Genomic DNA, 21,140 nt, shown 5'->3' with positions numbered 1-21,140 from the left:
GACCCTTGAACAAGGGGGGTAGAGGCACCAACACTCCACAGAGTTGAAAATCTGCATTTAACTTTTGACTGCTCCAAAACTTAACTACTAATAGTCTACTGTTGACCGGAAGCTTTACTGATAACATAAACAGTAGATTAATACATATTTTGTACATTATACATATTATATACTGTATTCTTAAAGTAAGCTAGAAAAAAACGTTATTAAGAAAATTGTAAGGAAGAGGAAATATATTTAGTTCTGTATTTATCGAAAAAAAATCCGCACATAAGTGGACCTATACAGTTCAAACCATGTGGTTTGAGGCTCAGCCTTGTAGTGTATATAGTGCAGATGGTATGACCACAGCATATATCCTATAGCACGTAGGATCCCATCTAGCTACCTAGCATCCCAGCTAGCTATAGAATACTAACTACAGTGTAGCTAAAATGACATCTTGAACAAACTCAGTTAACAGTCCCTTGGCCTAACCTAAAATGCAGTTTCTCTATTTACGGTTTTACAATAACTGATGGGAAAAATTCAGTCAAAACTCCACCTTTGATCTTAAACAAACAAACAAAAACCTAAATACTTAGAGTGATGGATCATTTTTCTTACTGAACTGATGATTTGTTTACCCATCTGTGGTCAACTGCACATAGAAACAATTGTTTCAAATGATGAATTAACTGGCAAATGTGGATACTATTTCTTTTTTCCTAAGCAATTATTACATGCCAGGAACTATTCTAATATTACAGAGGACTGTTTCATTTAACCTACATGCAAGCCTGTTAGAGAGCAGACACTATTATAAAGCCTATTTTACAGTCAAGGAAACTGACCTACTGAGAGCTTAAATAATTTGCCCAAATGCTACAACTAATAAGTTGTGGAACCGGGATTAGATCCTAAACAGAATTATTCCAAGTAAATTACTTCCTTAATTTGTAAATCAGCAAGAAGAGATGAAAACAGTTAAAATGAGTTTAGCGTAATCATTTAAGAGAACTGTCCAGATATTCTTACCACAATTTCCCCAGAGATCTGTTTTTCTTGCTTCCAAAACTGATCAGGCCCTGAGACAAATTGAATACTGTTAAATCCCCCCCTTCGCCAAAACAAGGTAGTTATAATGCCAATTTATTAATTTGAGAGAAAAGTCCAACTGTCAAAGGAATGATGAATGCTTGGGTTGGCAAGATAATATGTTTCCTTTGTTGTCACATAACAATCAAGCTTCATGTAAAATCAAGTCATAATCAGAAGCCATTTGAAGAATATGCCATGAAAAACTATTCTCATATAGACTGGAATTATTCAAAGTCCATTTGTTGAGTCCTTCAACATATTACATAGAGATTATAATACTGTTGATAAAAAATGCAACAAACAAGTAGCTTTAGCTGAACCAAAAATGCTTTAGCGTCAGCTGAGATTCACTTGTTAATTCCATAAGCATTGACTGAACTCCCACCATATGCCAGAGACTGGGACTACAACAGTGAATAGGACATACTAAATTTGATAAAGATCTAACCTGGTGCCTGACAAAGACATGATGAATTCCTTCCACACTACAGACTGTTCTACTTAATAACCATTTATGTAAAAGACATTGCAATTAAATGTTTTGCAAATATGAATTTGCTTATCACAACCATCCCATGAGGTAGTGTTAAAGAAAAAATTATTCATGATACCTGTTAAAAGGATAAGGCAGACTTTTTTCGGGGGAACTAGTGCACTGTGGTTTTCCAGCAGGGGAGAGAGATTAGGTTCAGTTTTGAATACAACAAGAAAAAATGGGGATTTATAGCCAGGGACCAGAGTGGGGAGGTGTAGTTGGCAGATGGAAAATTACTAAGGGTTTAGGGTAATTCTTGCTAAGTAACCTGACAGGTAAAGGCAAGCCAGGGTGCTAAGATACTAAGATATTACCTGGGGGATGAAGAATTTGGTCAGATATCAATGGAGATCATGTACCAAGTGTGCGAGATTCTGGCTAAACTTAGACTTAGCAGGGTTCTTGTCAAGGGTAGAGACATAAGCTCAAGGTCAGGCAGAGGGCTCAGAGGAGTTCCACTAAAGTTTGGTCAAGGAGAGAATCTCTACTGGTAGGTATTATTATAATCCCCATTTTACAAATGAGGAAACCAAGGCAAAATGTGGTTAAGTAACTAGGTTAATATCATACAGCCAATAGATAATGGATCCCAGAAATCCGTATCAATGCTGCTTTAAGAATAGAACTGTATATTCTCTTGGTTCCCTTCCCCCAACACACACACACACACACAAACACACACACACACACACGCACGCACACACACTGCATCATCTTCATATAAATGCATGGAGCTCATTCACCCCTTGTAGCAGGGGTGGACCTGTGATGGAGTTATCTATAAAATTTAAGTGGGAATCTACTGCATGGAAAGCTATTACAGTCCTATAAACGGGGGTAGACCCGCCTGACACTTGCCTTGTGGCCTCTGCCCTTCCCCTCTCCCTGCCTGGAATTCACATATCATAGGCTTCTGCAGCCATGCTGAGGTCATGAGTGAAGGCCACGTGGTTGAGAAAAGCAAAGCAGAACTACATACAAATGCAACCTGGATCCATGCCAGCATCATGGAGCTACCATTTCATCTTGGATTTCTTCTTTAGCCCAGTTACTATGTGAGAAAAAAGAAATGCTCGTTTGGTCATCCACTACAGTAGAGCTTATATCTCCCGCACCAGAAAACAAGCAGAAGTAATACACACACCAACTTTGAAAGAGAAATTATTGACGTGATTTTCTCATTCTTGGTGAACATCTCACTGTAACTATTAAGTGCTTACAGTAAATATTAACACTGACAAAATGTTATTCAATAAAGTGAGGTGCATATTTTAAGCAATAACATGCAAAAAAGAAAAAAGAGATTAGTCAGAAATTGCTTTCCCTCTTGTTTTTACCTGTTGTTTCTAGCACTCTTCCTTCTTCTGGTTATTTTAGCATGGACTGCTAGAGAAATATAAGTTTCTTTTTGAACTTAGGCCCTTTGGTATTGATCAGTTACTTGGAACAATGGTGATCCTAGAAATATAAAAATGGAGGGGTAGAGATGAGTATCCTGAAATATCCACAGAATACAATGTAAATCATGCAGCCTCAATCTCTGATATAATCTGATCTGACTTCAAAGAACTTGAACAGGTCCTTAAATTCACTCTTTATGAAAAGGACTGCGAGGTTTTCAAGAGAACACATTCAAGTACATTCTCACTTTTCTGAAGGCCCACTCATTACTTTTCAAGCACCTTTGCCTCAAAACCCACCACTTCCAGAAGGCAATCTTCATCTGTATGTGGTTTGGTCGCAATGATTAAGGAAAGAAGATCAGAGAATCCCATGGTCCAGATTATTTCGGGACAGAGGTGGCATGAAAAATGGTCCCTGGCATATAATTTCACTTTTTGAGAAACAGAAAACCTAGAGGGATAAAAAAAAAAAAATACAGATGCAAGGTCTCTGAACTGCCTTGGAAAGAGAAAAACCGTTTAGCTTGCTCTGCTTCTATAACAAGCAGTAGAGTTTATTGTTTTGTTTGCAGACTGAGGTCTGCAGAAAATAAATATCTGTAGCTGAGGGAATCTGGAGATAATGAACATCCAGAAGTACGACTACACCCTGAGGTATACGGGGAATCGTCTTACTGACAGAGAAAAAAAAGGAGATAAAGTAGCAGAGAAGAAAATCTTAGCGGTGGTGAAACAAAGAAGAGGTTTACAAGAGAGAGCAGTGGATGGGGAAGGCATAGAATTCCAGCCCCAACCAGCAGCCACATCTAAGCAGGGCTGATTAAAGAACAGGATTCACTTGAATTCTGCCGTCTGGCCTTTAGCATCTGGAATGCTAATCAAGGGGAGAAACAGTTACAGTCCCACAGAGCCGAAGGGCACCCTGTATCATTCTCTTCCATCAGCTACATCCGCTTCAGAGAGCACAGTAAGACCATCACCCCAGGGAAGGTTCCATTCATGGACATTTTCAGAAAATGCTTCTAAGTGAATGGTACAGAAGCGCTGGTGGTACCAGAAAACTCAAGTCAAAAGAAAAAAGAAAACCCAAGTCAGTGAAGTTCGTTTCTCTTCTCCTTTTATAAATTATGTGTCGCTCTACCAAATGATTTTTTTGAAATGATGTGTTGGAGTTTTTGTTTAATTCATGTCTCAGATCCCAGATTATTTCTAATACCTCGGCAATTACCATGGAACATCTGGGTTATCTGGTGTTCTGGAATGCAAAATTTTAATATTCCTGAGGTGAGGCTGACTCGTTGCAAATTGGCGAAGCGTCTGATGTATCAAGTACCTATTCAAATTGCCTTTATTCACTCACATATGAATTTATTCATTGCACGAATGTCTGTCTTGTTACCTCCTGTGCCCAAAGCATTCTTCCAGGTGCTGATCCATACAGGCAAGGGTGCTAAACACAGATTTTGCCCTCGGCATGTATAAGATATGACAGAAGGAGAAAACAAGCATATTTATAAGGACATGTAAAAAAGTAGGTGAGGACTTCAATGATATAAAATAATCTGGGAAACCAGTATGGGAACCTTTTCAGCTATGAGATAAGAAAAAATTTTATGGACACAGCATATGAACTTGACCTTTATGACTATTTAAAATTTAGTTATGATGACATAGGAGCAAGAAAAGAGGAAATAGCTAAGGCATTATAACTGGAAAATGTGTTGTTCGTGGAGAAAGGTAAGCTATGTCTGGAGAACAGCATTCATCAAAAGTCAGAAAGTGAAATCATGTCCTAGGATTATCTTTCCTATTATCCAGTTATAGCTGTACTGTGCCGATATCAAGTTTGTATATCAACTCACTTTCACTGACTTAATATTTTTTTGTTAAATTGATTCATTTTTTTCCTTAACAACACTTTACATGATACTTAAAAACATTACAAACAAGCAAAAAAAGAAAAAAAATCAATATCATTTGACACAAGTAAAAAGTGGGGACACACATAAAATTTAACTGAAAATAAAGCAAAATTTCTCCAGGCCTTGTTGGTTGCTTGAGGTCTGTTGTCAATGTTAAAAATGGAGATTACTGAGAGTCAGGGAGGGATTAGTACCTACTAGAACCAAACCAGGAGTTTCTCCTTGAGACAGTGTAGAAGGAACCAGAAGAAAAGAAAATCAATGTCTCACCTTTGAATGCTGCTTAGTGTTATGTCTGAGTTCCACAACAACATAGCTTTACCAAAGATGTAAGTGGCACCCTTGGGGAAAGTCAACCTACAGGAAGGCTTAGATTCAAATTACAGCTCTACAATAAAATAACTAACAATTCTATGTGTTAAACTTTGTTGAAAAGATGTTTGTTTGTCTCTCTCTCTCTCTCTCTCCCCCTCTTTTTCCCTCCCTCCCTCTGTCATACATATGTGTGTGAAGAATATTATATATCATTACAGTGAATTATATATAGCATTATACCAATTATATATAATCTATGTCATATGAAAGAGTATATAAATATTGATATATAGAGAGATAGATATATACAATTGACCCTTGAACAATACAGGTTGGAACCATATAGATCCACTAACGTGATTTTTTTCCAAAAATACAGTACAGTACTGTAATGTGTTTTACCTTCCTTAGGATTTTCTTAATTTCATTTTTTCTAGCTTTATTGTAAGAATACAATATATAATACATATAACATACAAAACATGTATTAATTTATGTTATCAGTAAGGCTTCCAGTTAAGTTTTGGGAAAGTCAAGTTATACATGGATTTTTGACTGTAGGGGTGGAGGGAAGGAAAGGGGAGGCTTGGCACCTCTAACCTTTGTGTCACTCAAGGGTCAACTGTACATATAAAAAGAGAAAGGGACAGAGACAGAGAGAGATATCTAAATGTACATTTACATTTGTATCATTTAATGTCAATATATACATATATACAGGGGCGCCTGCGTGGCTCTGTTGGTTAAGTGACTACCTTCAGCTCAGGTCATGATCTCAGGGTCCTGGGATCGAGCCCCGCATCGGGCTCCCTGCTCTGCGGGAAGCCTGCTTCTCCCTCTCCCACTCCCCCTGCTTGTGTTCCCTCTCTCGCTGTCTCTCTCTCTGTCAAATGAATAAATAAAAATCTTTAAAAATATATATACAGATATATAGACATAGGTAGATAAATATATACATATAAAGAGAGAGACATAGAGAGAGAGGCAGACAGACAGGTAGAGAGAGACTTCTAAATGTACAGCTGTCTATTTATCTGTCACAAAGAGAGAGAAAGAGAGAGAGAGACTGGTATTTACCAGACCTGCATAGAGTATTACAATCCTAAAAACAAGAGTTAGGTAAAAGTTTGGGACCAAATCATGGTACTTCAGACCTCACATCACTAAAAGTATATGTTTCAGAAAAACTTAAGCACAGCAGAAAATGAGTGTAGCATCATAAACAGGATGGGATGCAAAATGTTAACCTGAATTCTTAACTTACAACATTCGATTTTAAGGGCTAATCAATATTCATGTCTATATATATAAGCATATATAAATTTGTTTCAATTTCAGAAAATTTTGAAATAGTTTACATATATTTGCATTATCAAAAATCTTCAGTAATGTTCGACATCTTCCAGGCAAAAAGGGAACGATTCAAATAACCAGCTGCCATCTATAGATCTCATCAAGCAATAATTTTGTCCTTTTTGTGGGGGATGGTATTCCCTCAGAGATTTTACTGATCACTTTTTTGTTTGGTAAAATGACTAACTATTTGAGTATTCCAGCAAAAGAACAAGTGACTGTTGCTTACAGTCAAGACTCAATTATCCATATGCAAATAATTTCCGATGTGTTCGTTATCCCAGTCTGCCATTATCCTTCTGCCAAGAAGAGTTTTCAAGGCCAATTTTCCCCACTGCTGATTGGGATATACTTAGAAAATTCACAGTGGTTTCAGCCTGAGCCTCAGCAAACCATAATTAGGTGAGTCTGCTGAAACAAAACACAGCCAAACTAAGTAATGCATTCCAAGACCAAGTATTGACTACAGTAGATGCTACAAACCTCAGAGCTGCCATCCATTGGCACAGATAAGTGAAAACTATGTCTTATCTTCATTTTATACTTGAGTCTATACGAAAATGGAGGAATAAAGTGCCTGATTCTCACATTTGCCCTTCTCACCTTAGGTATTCATTTTAAAAAGCGAGTTGAGAAAGTATTTGTATATCCAGAGGAACTGTCTCTGTCTGTGATGTTGAGAAACCCAATTTGTCATTCTGTCTTTCTTTATCACCTAATTTGAGAACTCATACAATTTCTGACTTCCGTTTCCCCTCACCTCTTTCCCAAAAAACATAAAAGAAAAAGAGGATGTATCCCACTTGATGATATGAATGTACAGCTCACAAGTGAATCAGTAGTGGGCTTATCCATCTAGCGATTCTAACTGAAGACAACCTGATGATGCCCTTGACTGGAAGAACAAATTATAGGTGATTTATAGCAACTTTCATTTTCTGAGTATTGTCTGAACATTTACTATGTGCCAGACACTTTGCTAAGCATTTGTAAAATGAATTGTGTTACATAACACAACCCTGTAAGATAGGAACTGTAGGTATCCTTATTTTACAAGTGAGGAAACATACTCAAAAATAGTAAGTCCCTTGTCCAAAGACACAGTGAGAAAGTAGCAGAGGCGTGGCATGAACCCTGGGATGCCTGACTCCAATGCATAGCTTCCTGCGCCTTCTTTTCCATTTCCAGATCCACGGACACAATAGCACTAAACAATCACAAGCCAGAAACGTTCACTATGATCAGTTAAAGTTAAACTTAATAGCTTACATGCTCAAATGTGATTGAAGCTTGGAGTCCTCACAAAGGAGAGACACAGAAGCTGGAAAATATCTGGTGGCTGGAGGACAATGAAATAAAGGCCAGAAGCCTGCAGATTTCTGTGTTGGTTATTTCAAGGTTGCTTCTTAAATTTGTTGTCTTTTCTAATCTATTTATTCAAAAAAGGTCATTTCAAACTCAATGTCTTCTTGATGGTGACATACTGATCTTAATCAGATTTTTCAGCTGGATTTACTAAAGCCTGAGAAGGTCAATGGCATTGAGTCACGGGCTCTGACCACCCTGCAGTTGAGACTTCCTGGCTCACCGCTCTTTGCTCTTTCGCTAATCACTGCCACTATTTATTTAACACCATGGTTCATCAGACAAAATCCCTCGTGTTAGGCTGAAGGACTCGAAGATTCAACACTACTTCCCATCCAATGTCTGCTATAACCAAGTTTCAATTAAGTACAATGCATTGGGAAAGTAGGAAATTGTATTTTATGTAAGAGGAATCTCATGCATTACATTTATTTTCAAAGAGTGCCAAAGCATGTGCCAAGTGCTATGTAAGGAAAAGCCAGGGAGAGAAGTTTTCTGTTCACATGAAGATTACATGCTTGAGGGTGTCTCTTGTGTATACACCAGTCTCCTTTACTCCTTCTTCTCATCACTGAAAACTGATTGTCCTTTGAGGAACCCAATGCTCTGCCTCTTTGAGTCCCTTTGTTTGGGTAAATCTGGCCCAACCCTGGCTGCTGAAGAAGGGTGGTGTGTGAAAAAGGATGAAACACATGACTCAGCCCTGGCCAATCAGCATTGTCCATTTCTTTAGTCATATTGACGGGTTCCAAGATGGGTGTATGACCTAAGTGGGGCAAATGAGACTTATTTTAGGACTTTTTCTGGAATTTTTTAAAAAATGGCTGCTAAGTAGGATGGTAGAATGTAATCCTGGAGCAGATGGTAGTCATCTTGCCACCACAAGGAAAGAGAGTGCATGAGAGAGAAGAATCCAACACACACACACACACACACACACACACACACACACACACACACACAGTAAAGAGAAGTAGAAAATTTCATATGATGCTATTTGAGCCCATAGATCCAGCTGCAGTTGTATCTAACCCAGAGCCTCTTAAGTTATAAGATAATGAATTTTCCTTCTTTCTTCTTTTCTTCCTGGGCTAGGTTAAGGAGGAATTCTGTTCACTTATAAGCAGAAGAGTTCTGATTAATAACCCTAAGAATAATTTTAGCTTTTATCTTTTTTAAGGCTATTTTTAAAATGAAGAGTTCTACTTCCCTCCCATAATAAATATAGGTATCATAAGCATTCCTTGCTAAGTTAGGGTCTTTTGCAGAACATCAAATCTCAGGCTTATAGATGGAGGAGGAGGAGGAGGAGATTGGCTATAATAATTTTTGGCTCTGAAGCCACCAGGGAAATACGGGATTATAAAATAAGTAGCTGATACTCATTTATTTTCCTTTTTCTCTGAAAATCAAAGGAAAAAATGTTCATATGTACATATATATGTAATTGATAAATGATTTTTCTGATTGATAGAGACAGAGGCAATTTTACTAGTAGGTCTTGAAAGCCTATCTTCTACTTTGGCAAAGCTAGCTTACACCTAACCTGATTTGTCATCTGAGCAGCATGCTTCCTTCCATGCCCCAACTTTCTAAAAGTCAGTGGCAAGTGTCATATCTAGTTTGGTGAAAAAGAAATTGGAAGGAGACATAGCACCAGCCAATCACTTGAGGTCCTAGAAAAGGATCTGTCATTGGTTTTCTCTAGTCAACCAAACCAACCATTGAAAGCCAAATGATGGGAAAAACAAAAAAAGAAACCAGCTGTCTGGGGTAAACATATAGATGTTTGGTCATACAAAGGTTACAGAGTCATAGACTGTTTAAGCCTCAATGGCCTCAGAGACCATCTAGCTCAATGGCTTCATGCCACTTTGGCTCCCTGCAGTCCATTTTTCATTCATCAGCAGAGATATCTTAAATGAAATGAAAGAACACAATAGAACAGAATAGAACAATACAACAAAATCTTGAGATACCCTATTGAAAAACCTCCAACACTTCTCCGCTATGCTTAGGTCAACATAAAAACCCTTAACCTGGTCTATAAGATGGCCCACATTCTGACTCATGCCCACCTATTCTCTTCATCTGTCTAGACTCCCCCTGCTGCCTTAGTCTCCGGTTTTTCTCATTTTCTCACATGAGCTCCTTCCAGACTCAGGCCTGTTTACTCTCTTTTATCTCTTTCACCTGGACAATTCCAATTTTTCCTACAATCTTGGCTTACAGTTAATTTATTTAGAAATTTTCTTTGGCATTACTAAATAATTAAAACTTCTCATTTAAATGCTAATTGAACACACTATATATTCTTTACACTTCCCATAATCTTCCAGTATATAGTTAATGTATACATCTTTCAATGTTTGTTTGCCCACTGGTCTTTAGGCTATGAGGTCAGGGAACTTGTTTGTTTACAACAAGCTAATGGTCCCAGCATATAGCAGGTATTCAACAAGTGTCTTTAAAGAATTAATAAAATAAATGGGATGTCTAGAGAAGAGAAATAACTTGCCCATAGCACCAAAAATGTTTTAGATGTTTCCATTTTTTTGATCCATAGATTCCAATGACTCTCTAGCATTTGTTCTTGGTGGTAATGAGAGACTGACATATATGTATGTATAAATCATGGATGTTTTTACACACTGTAATTTCTTTTCAATTTTCTGCTAATTATATTAATGTACAACTGTTTTAACAATATCATGTTATGAAAGAAAATATAAAGAAAATATAACTGAAAGTATCAGAATGTACTGTATGTTGTAAGGTGGATGTTATCTCATATATTAATGTTTTATATAGAATAGACATGTGTCTATATTCTACATATACACACATACACATATATACACATACACATATGCAGATACACACATACATACATGCACATCTATAAACACATGTCTGGGTACAGTAAGTCATAATACAAAATGTATTTCTCATTATGAATTTGCTTGAAAATCACTAAATTAGTCTTTCAATAAGCCCTTTTAGCTTCTAATTCTTCAAAAGCATTTTTTTCTCTAGTCCACCACCACACTTAGAAAAGTCACTGTTGGTATCTTGGGGTGCCTGGGTGGCTCAGTCAGTCAGGCGTGTGACTTTGGCTCAGGTCATGATCTCAGAGTCCTTGGATTAAGCCCCGCTTCGGGCTCCCCACCCAGTGGGGAGTCTGCTTCTCACCCTTTCCCTCTGGCCCACCCCCTAGCTCCTGTTCTCTCTCTCAAATAAATAAATCTTAAAAAAAAAAAAAAGAAAAGTCACCGTTGGTATTCTATCTTGTATTTTGTATGCTTTGTTACCCAAAATGGTAGAATGAACTTGGGATTCACTGCCAACTCATATTCATGGAGAAAAGGCATGCATCCTCACTGTCTGAAAGTACCTTTCAATATCATGAAACCACAGCACGATCAATAATTCAAAGCACATGTTCCTGAATCCATCCAAAGGCTTAGAAGTTCTAAGTTTTCTAAAAGAAAGTACACACACACACATACACACATGCACACACACACACACCACTGAATATTTTTCTTCCCTTAGTCCCTCAGGGAGTAGCTGCCCACAGAGAAACTAGTTCATAGCTCAACTGAAAAAACATGGACCCATAAGTCCAGGAAACAAGTCGTTCTTAGGTGAGGTTTGGAGGGGGACTCAACAAAGAATTATAAACAAAAGAAGAACAAAATCCTGTACCTGAAAATGTTAGGAATCTGGCTCGTATTTCCAATGAGTCTTACGTCTCTGTGGTCTTTAAGAGCCAGGCTCTAGAATCTGTTGGATCTTAGTTAATCAATTTTAACCAGACCTTTAGTAGAGGCCAATATATGATGGAAAGGAATGAAAATTAGCAATGGCAAAGAAGGCGTTTTCTAAGACCAAACTGCCTGAGTTTAAATTCCAGTTCTGCCACTTCCCACAAGGGAGCTCTTCACCAACGTACTTGAGCTCACCTGGTCTCAGATCCCTCATCTGTAAGGGGGACACTGTCAGGGCCTTGCCAGAAGGACAAGATGCGGGAAAATTATAAGCTCAGCAGCTGGCTCATAGAAGGAGCTGGTGTGTATTTGCTATTGTTGTTACTTCTGTTCTATTTATGGTTACCATTATTAAACCTAGTACAGTCTTCCCTGACTAAAACACAGCTCCTCTGATTTGTCATTATATCTGCATATTTCAGTTTTATGTGTCTGTTTCTTCAGTATGTTGGAAGATCTAAGTTCCAATTCTATTCAATTCAACACCAGACATATTTGCTGAGGATCTACTATGTGCAAGTCAATAAGCAAGAGTATTAGTGATAAAGACATAAGAAGACACAATGCTTGTTTTCTTAAAGGTTCCCTTTAACACTGTATTCTTCAAAAACTTCTGGTATGATGGCTGATTGTACATACCATGTCCACAGTTTCTTCTCTTTCAGAAAGACTGACATTCAGTAAATACCACTGTAATATATTACCCATATAACAGTGTAATAATATTGATCAATTCAAAAGGTAAACAGTTGCTTAGCTCTATTTTAAGCAAAGTTTTACTCACCACAAAATGAAACATACTCTGTTATCAAAGCTTATCTTCTCTAAATCATTAAAACCAAATGAACAAATGAACATTTTTAGGTGCTTTCATCAGATTAAAAAAATAATAAAACTTGATATTTGAATTAAAATTTAATAAGAAATAGGACATCTATTGACAGATGAATGGATAAAGAAGATGTGGTATATATACACAATGGAATATTATGCAGCCATCAAAAGGAATGAGATCTTGCCATTTGCAAAGACGTGGATGGAACTGGAGGGTGTTATGCTGAGTGAAATAAGTCAATCAGAGAAAGACATGTATCATATGACCTCACTGATACGAGGAATTCCTAATCTCAGGAAACAAACTGAGGGTTGCGGGAGTGGTGGGGTGTGGGAGGGATGGGGTGGCTGGGTGATAGACATTGGGGAGGGTATGTGCTATGGTGAGCGCTGTGAATTGTGCAAGACTGTTGAATCACAGATCTGTACTTCCGAAACAAATAATGCAATATATGTTAAGGAAAAAAAAAAGAAGAAGATAGCAGGAGGGGAAGAATGAAGGGGAGTAAATCGGAGGGGGAGACAAACCATGAGAGACGATGGACTCTGAAAAACAAACTGAGGGTTCTAGAGGGGAGGGGGGTGGGGGGATGCGTTAGCCTAGTGATGGGTATTAAAGAGGGCACGTTCTGCATGGAGCACTGGTGTTATGCACAAACAATGACTCATGGAACAATACATCAAAAACTAATGATGTAATGTATGGAGATTAACATAACAATAAAAAAATTTAAAGAAAGAAAAAATAAGAAACAGGACATCTGAAGGTGATTTTGCCCATTATTTGATTTCACAGAAATAATTCAAAGTTTGTTTCTACAACTAGCTAATTTTTTTTTAAGTACTATTTAAGAATCAAACTTACACAGTTATTTTTCAGTGAGTCATTTGAACTGACGAAGGGTTTCAGTATCATGGGGTCAATCCACAATGTTGAAAGAATAAAAGTAACTAAGGATGGTAAAAAGCATATAACTAAATACATCACTTGCTTCTAGAAGGATCAGCAATCAATCTGTCTTCAATAATTCTCTTACCAAATTGGAGAAATCAAACCAGGGGGAAACATGGTATGGTCTGCCCTGATTCAGAACAGAGATGCTCACGTTTCAAATACTTGACGTCGCTCCCCAACCTGCATGTGATATCACTGGGCTGGGTGTTCTGGAAAGGGAGAATGGGAAGACCAACATGTTGGAAACCCCAGCCCTAACCCAGACTCAACAGCTATTATCCCACCTTACCAATGAAGCCGCTTAATGGATCAAAAATGTTGGCCATCTCCTTGCAAATAAAATATGCAACATGGTTAGCCCACATTTTTACTTAAGATGATCCACTGTTGGGGCACCTGACTGGGCTCAGTCAGTTAAGTGTCTACCTTCAGCTCAGGTCATGGTCCCAGGGTCCTGGGATCGAGCCCCGCATCAGGCTCCTTGTTCAGCAAGGAGCCTGCTTCTCCCTCTCCCTCAGCCCCTCACTCATGCTCTCTCTCTCACTCTCTCTCTATCTCAAATAAAGAAATAAAATCTTTAAAAAAAAAGATGATCTACTGTTTTTGCAGTTACTATAGTTGGATTTTCTGTATTCCTTAGCAAGGCTTGAATCTTCTTTGGAGCAGCCAGTTGCTGAGGGAAGGAAGGGGACAATTAATTAAGCTAGAAGTAATCACAGTGCAAGGGGTTCAGGCCAACTTGAAAAGCCACCAAGATGCAGAAGTGCACCACCATCCACACCAGGATTTCCCCCATGTGGGAAAGCCTCCAGCTGGAATAGACAAAGAAACCCTCCTATTTACAACTAAACCCATTCCCTCTGGATCTTATTCTGTGTCCTCCATCCAAACTTCTCCCAAATTTCCTCCAACACCATTGGAGCCCAAATGCCCACTGCTCTACCCAACTACAATTTACTGAATTTGCATGTGGCCTTCTCCAGACCATCCTGGCGTGAAGGGGTGGGGGAAGGGCATCCCATAACATAGACATAAGATCCCATAACAGACACAAACAAGGAATGGGCCACACAGGCTCAGCTTCACCTTCTGTTCCACCCAGTCGAAGCACTCTCTTGTCATCACGAGACTGTAATGATTTTGCAGTCTCTTTTCCATCTTGCTCATTTTTCTCTCAGTGTTTACATTCTCTTTAATTCCCTTTCATTTCGATCAATTAATGTGTAAAAATCCCTAAACATATTTAATCTCATAATTGCAAAATCTCATAATCTACAAAATCTCTTGCCAAAAAGGACTCTATTGCGAACCCTACGTGACATGAACTGTCTTGAGAGCACCCATGTATCCAAACAATTACTTCTTACAAAACTCTCATGGGTAGTTGCTACTATTACTCTCGTTGTATAGAACTGAATAAAGAGGCAAGAGATGTTAAGTCATTCTCTCAAGGTCTCACAGCTAGGAAGCTCTGGGCCTGGGCTGCAAATGCAGGCATCTTTAATGTAAAACCCACACCCTTAAGTGCCATACTTACATTCCATATATTAAATTCCTTAATTCAAATACATAGGAAAATTCCAAATAGCATTATTCATCAAACAGTAGGGAATCATGTGGAAGGTAGGCCTTGGTAGTACATCAGATGACCAAAAATCCAAATTCATGCCAGGTAATATCCAGACAGGTGGATTAGAGGCTGCCATAATCTTTTGCACTAATCACTGTCCCCCACTTCCTTACTCCTCCATGGGGAGACCATTTCCCATCCTCTCAAAGGCTTATTCCCAATTGGCCCTCAAAAGCAGTCAGAACCCCATCTGACCTCACTGCCCCAGGATCACCAAGGACTCCAGTTAGGCCCTTTAGATTCCCTACCCCAGAGATTTTGGAATTGGATTTAAAAGACTCACATGGGCTCTGAACTTGAAAAAGCTATGTACTGGTAGGTTGGGATGGCCTAGCTGTTATAAAGACAGAGAACAAATTATATCTACACAGACAAGCAGAAATAGATTCCATTTGAGTCGTGAAAGATAAAGAGAATAACTTTAGTTTTTAACTTTAGAGTTCCTGGTTCTGTTCTCTCAAATCTGTGTATATTTCCTCCCCCTGAGTTCTTAAGACACTCTGATCCTCCCAACATAGTTATACAAACACAAACGTGTGCAAATATATTTTTTTCTAAGACTTAAACAAGTTGCATTAGGTTTCTGTCACTTGGAACCAAAAATTACCAGAAACAAGAATCAAAGTTATTATAACAAAAATAGCAATGAAGCTAATTGCTCAGTGGGATCTACTCTTCATAAATAAAACACTAATATTTCTATACTGGCAATTCAGTCAAAAAAAATAACACATAAAAAAATCAAACTCCCTATAATTTACTTTGGTACCTAAATTGGCCACATCTCTTAATGACCTTTATTTCATTAAATAGACAAATTTTATGTTTTCCTTGCATTGGTCCCCTGGGGCAGAGGTCTTTGGGTAGCTTCAGAGTCACAGATTAGGACTAGGAGGTGACACTGGATCTAGCAGATCATGTAAGAGTCATAAAATTCATAGGGCCAAGACCCAATAAGTTAGCAATCTGAAATCAGGAATCCATGTTAGCCACAAGAGTCCTATGGCCCAATGCCCTGTGAGCCCCTGTGTGTATCTGGTCCCTAAGATGTTATTCACAGGTCACAAAGGGATGTCTCGGGAGAGACGTGGTTTCCCCAGAGAAAAATGCAAAGTTCTCTTAGGACCCTGTGCTGCTCCCTCGGTCATTAAATGGTTCAGATCTTTGGCTGCATATTTACTTCCGGATCAGATAATGTGCCCATAAAATGTAAGGTAACCACAACTGCTGTGAAGGTAAGGACATAGTTCTCTGGCCCCCGACGCATGCGAGATTGATCATGCTACTCCTTTGGAGCTGCAGGAACTTCCCCAAGTTGCTTACCTACCCTGAGCATCAGGCTCATGGCAGGTAAATAAACAGAACAATTCCCCTTTCAAAAGGTTGTTGTAAAGAGTTAATGTGAGGATGTTTTGGAAGTTCCTGGAGAAGCCCCCCAGCAGAGAGTAAGCGCTCATAAATGTGAGTCATCGTCACCATCTGCCCTGTTAGGAAGCCCCCCAGCACACCTAACTCTTCAGTGTAGCTGTTAGATTCAGGTAGTAAAGGGTGTCCCCCTCCTGCTGTTAATCCACTTGTATCCACTTACCTATATTGCTGACTAATTTAAGAGTCATAATCATGCTCTTTTGTGATCTAAACATTTAAGACCAAAGGCTCTCCTTTTTTGAGCTCCCTTTTCATATACATCCTATTTCTTATCCACTCAAATCCTTGATTCCTAGCCATGTGAGTCTCCTAAGACCAAGAAATTCTAGAAGACTGATGTGGAACTAAATGGGCTTTCTCGTGTCTCCTTTGGAGAATGCCTCTTGCTGTTAAAGTTACTGATGGGCCATTGTTTCTTCCTTAAGCAAGTGTTGTCTGTTTAGGAAAACATGCTGATTTTATGGGGTATAATGTTTGAGACCTGAAAGCAGGAAGCCTAAAACCATATTGTCTTTTAGCTTGTCTAAAAGACAATACTGATGCTTGGCTCTGGTTGCCCTTGGGACCTACAAAACTGACCTCAGGGCAGGAACTCCCAGAGCCCAGAAAATACATAATTTTAGAGACATTATCCTCCAAATGCTGTTGACCATGTTCAAACTTCACATTACAAAACAGCTTTCCTGCATTTCCCTGTGTCATTCATTCATGTCTTGTGGTTAATATTTGTATAGTTTCCACTGTTATTCTGAAAACCAGGTGTGAGGTCGTGTGGCAGGTACACAATGACATTTTCCTGCTTTAATCTCCAGGACATTCCCTAATTAATGTGAAATGTTTGGTCCAGGAGAGGACATTTTCTAAATGAAACCAGTGATAATCATTTCAGAGGTCTATTCTGAAGCTTATTTGCTTTATCTCCTTTGAATTAACTATTTGCTTTCTCTTCCCATACTGTTTCAAAACACAATTAATTCCTTTCTTGGGTTTGGCATAGTGGAATATGCATTCTCAATGTGAAAACTCCACTGTTGGGATGCTACATAAATACAAATACCATCTCCATTCCTACCATTCAGTATTCATCTGCCTGCAACTGTTGATCACAGGTGGCCTTCTGCAAGGTGGGAAACTCTAGAAGGGAACAGGTGGACCAGTGGGAGCAGGGTAGAGCTCCATGGAAGAATTCCATTTCTGAAAAGCAAATGACCCAGTGACTTAACTTATCCCATCTCTCATCTCCATTTCTATGAGGACATCAACAGGAAACAACTAAGTTCTCCTTCCATTCAGAGCAGCTTACGTTAGGCAGAAAATGAACCAATGCAGAATTACATCCAGGAAACAGAATAAGCTATGACCCTTACTAAGGTACATCTTTAAAAAACATTAGGTTTGATGTCTCGTTGGATTAAACAGAGCGAATCCAATGTGCCACTTAAAGGATTCACTGAAGGTCAGAATTTAGGATTGGTGACAAGTTCTAAGAGGAAGAGGAGCTGGAAGCTAGGACTAAAGCTGGCCTGGAAATGTTAAAGAGGAATAGAAATTTTATCTCAAACATGGAGAAAATTAAAAGTATGTACCAAAGACGATCACCACTAGCTTTATTGCTATTGTTCCTGAACTTATGGGCCAAAACTTTAAGGTGGCTTTAGCCATGGACCCCTGATTATTTCATGGTCATTGTCAAGTGTTTGCAGCATAGCAAGCCTGCAATCTTTTCTCCCCTTTATTATGGATGTCTCAGGAAGGAAAGGAAAGAGTCCTGGTCAAATCTTGAAAATAACGCTGCTGATGGATCTACCGGCAAATTCATGAGTGACATTCACTAGTAGGAGAATCTTTATCTATGAAATGCTTTCAGCAGAGTGTAACCTGGTCTGTTTGGGGTTGTTAGTGGTAAACAAATCTGGACTCTGTGGATCTATGGGAAATGGTTCCCTGAAAAATGCTGAATGAGCTATGTAGCTATCAGAGTATAAAGAGGAGATATTTGTGTAAGTCATGTACCCGCATACATTTCTTCGACACCTTACATGTTAAATTTGGCTGGAGCGTGCCCAACTATAGCAAGAAAAGACCTGGGGAGCTACACTTGGCTTCTCCTTGCTTCACCTACACTTTATTTTTTTTTTAAGATTTTATTTATTTATTTGACAGAGAGAGAAAGAGAGTGAGAGAGCACAAGCAGGGGGAACAGCAGAAGGAAAGGGAGAAGCAGGCTCTCCGCTGAGCAGGGAACCTGATGCGGGGCTCGATCCCAGGACCCTGGGATCATGACTTGAGCCGAAGACAGAGGCTCAATTGACTGAGCCACCCAAATGCCCCCACATAGACTTTATGATCATTTGTGTCCTTGAAGTAATCAGGAAAGCTTGATACTGAGTAAGACCTTAGTTTCTGTGCTCACTTAACAATTTAATCAATGCCTCAATATGCAAAACAGTAATGCAGTATTTAATAGTATAAATATCATTATTACACTTTCCTTAGTTATTTTATATAAACTCAGAGTGAAATGCAGATTCAAATTATTACAGAATCGGATATATACTAAAATACCATTTATTAGAAAGTACACATGCACACACACATACACACACTCTTGTAAATACTTAGGAAATATCAAACTATTATAAGTAGTGGCTATTGTAGATTAAAATTGAGGGGAGGAGATTTAAGAGTCTCTTCCTTCTTATATTTTTCAAGTATAACCATGTATTATCAAAATAAATATCTAATATAGACACATTTAAAGTAAAAGTATTTTATATGCAATGCAATGGCTTGAAAAAGCACAGCACATTTACATTGGTGATTAGAAAAGGTAGCTCTAGGGATGGCTGGGTGGCTCAGTCAGTTAAGCATTCAACTCTTGATTTCAGCTAGGGTCATGATCTCAGGGTCATGAAATCAAGCCCCTCGTTGGGCTCCATGCTCAGCATGGAGTCTACTTAGAGATTCTCCCTCCTCCTCTCCCTCTGCCCCTCTTCCTGCTCACTCTCTCTCTAAATAAATAAGTGAATTAGTTAAAAAACGAAAGAAAGAAATGGTAGCTCTAGTCTCCTATGATTCTTATCATCCAATTTATTTTTGTTTTTTGCATTGCATACCCTACAGTATCAAGTCAATCCTGGGTTACACAGATAAGCAGATCCAAATGCTAAGCATTTTTCAATTTCCTTTCAAACTTTAGTCTTCAGTTGACTCATTCAAAAGCATAAGAATGAGGTAGTAATCATATTTGTTTCAAAGATAAAAATTAAGAATATCTAATAAATGCTTGATTTTGTAAAAATAAATATAAAAGTGAGACAAAGAAGTAGAGCCCAGCAATTCCATTCTTACACGCGTGCCCTGGAGAAGCTCTCACACATTTGCCTAAGGAGATGTGGACAGCCATACACACTGCACCAATCTTTGTACAAATGAAAGATTGTAAACAACTTTTATATCCATCAAATGAGAAAAGGATAAATTCATTGGGATATATTCTTACAACAGTATTACTGCACAGCGATTAAATAAATGAAATAGGGATGATTTAGTAGCCTGAATAAATCTTAAAAAAAAAGTTGAGTGAATAAGGAAAGTGATCAGAGGATGTTGCAGAAAGATATATTTAGCAAAATATTATTTACCTGGCTTAAAAACAAAAATATGATGCCACATTTTAAATATTGGCCTGTGGACCACACATTTATGCTAAAATATTAAAATCAGAGATGTAGAAGATACACAGCAGCTTCAGAATAGCATTAACTGGAGGTGGAAAAAAGAGGCAGATAGGGAAGGAAATGGAACAGAATAGAAGTAATTGCATCTGTAGTGTTTTATTTCTTTAAAAAATTAAACAACTTTTAAAGTTAATATTTATTCTATCTGGGTAATACATACATAAGTGTTGATTATACTATTATCTGTATCTTTTTTGAGATATTTCACATCTCAAATGATATAAAAATGCTATTTTATAGAATATATACATATGTAAAATAAATGTATCTCCCATGATTTGTATATGTTTATATATTATAAAACTATTACTCTATTGCAAATGTTCATATATTTTTACATATACAATATAGGGATACTTACGAAAGATACTTACATGTAAAAGATATATAAAATATATAACGTATTCAATAAATATATATAATTCAAAATAGGAACATTACAGTGCTCACTTCAGTAGCGCATCTACTACAACTGGAATAATACAAAGATTAGTGTGGCCCCTGAGCGAAGATGACAAACTCGTGAAGCATTCCGAATTTTTGAGTATACTTATCGTGATGAGCACTGAGCAACATATAGAACTGTTGAATCACTATACTGTGCACCTGAAACTAATATAACACTGGAATTTAAAAAAATTTTTAAAAGAGAGGGAAAATGACATAGTACATAACATACATTACAATCAAATGAGAAACAACAGGAAACACCCCCAAAATAATATGATAGCATTCTGAGAGATGTTATACATTTCCCTGGTATCGCCTGTCCTTGCACCAGTAGCTAATAATATATACGGTATCATATAC

At 38.0% G+C, this 21,140-nt stretch overlaps 1 pseudogene; it reads left to right on the top strand.

The window, feature by feature from the left end:
- The first annotated feature begins 20,772 nt into the window (after positions 1-20,772).
- Positions 20,773-20,872, top strand: LOC114225548 (U6 spliceosomal RNA; annotated as a pseudogene).
- The last annotated feature ends 268 nt before the right edge of the window (positions 20,873-21,140 follow it).

This window comes from Eumetopias jubatus, unplaced genomic scaffold (genome assembly GCF_037043125.1).
Source record: "Eumetopias jubatus isolate StellerSeaLion01/CBP00866 unplaced genomic scaffold, mEumJub1_p1.0 scaffold_9, whole genome shotgun sequence".
Taxonomy (NCBI): Eukaryota; Metazoa; Chordata; class Mammalia; order Carnivora; family Otariidae; genus Eumetopias; species Eumetopias jubatus.
The sequence above is the reverse complement of the archived record's forward strand: the minus strand, read 5'-3'. Positions and strand labels throughout refer to the sequence as shown.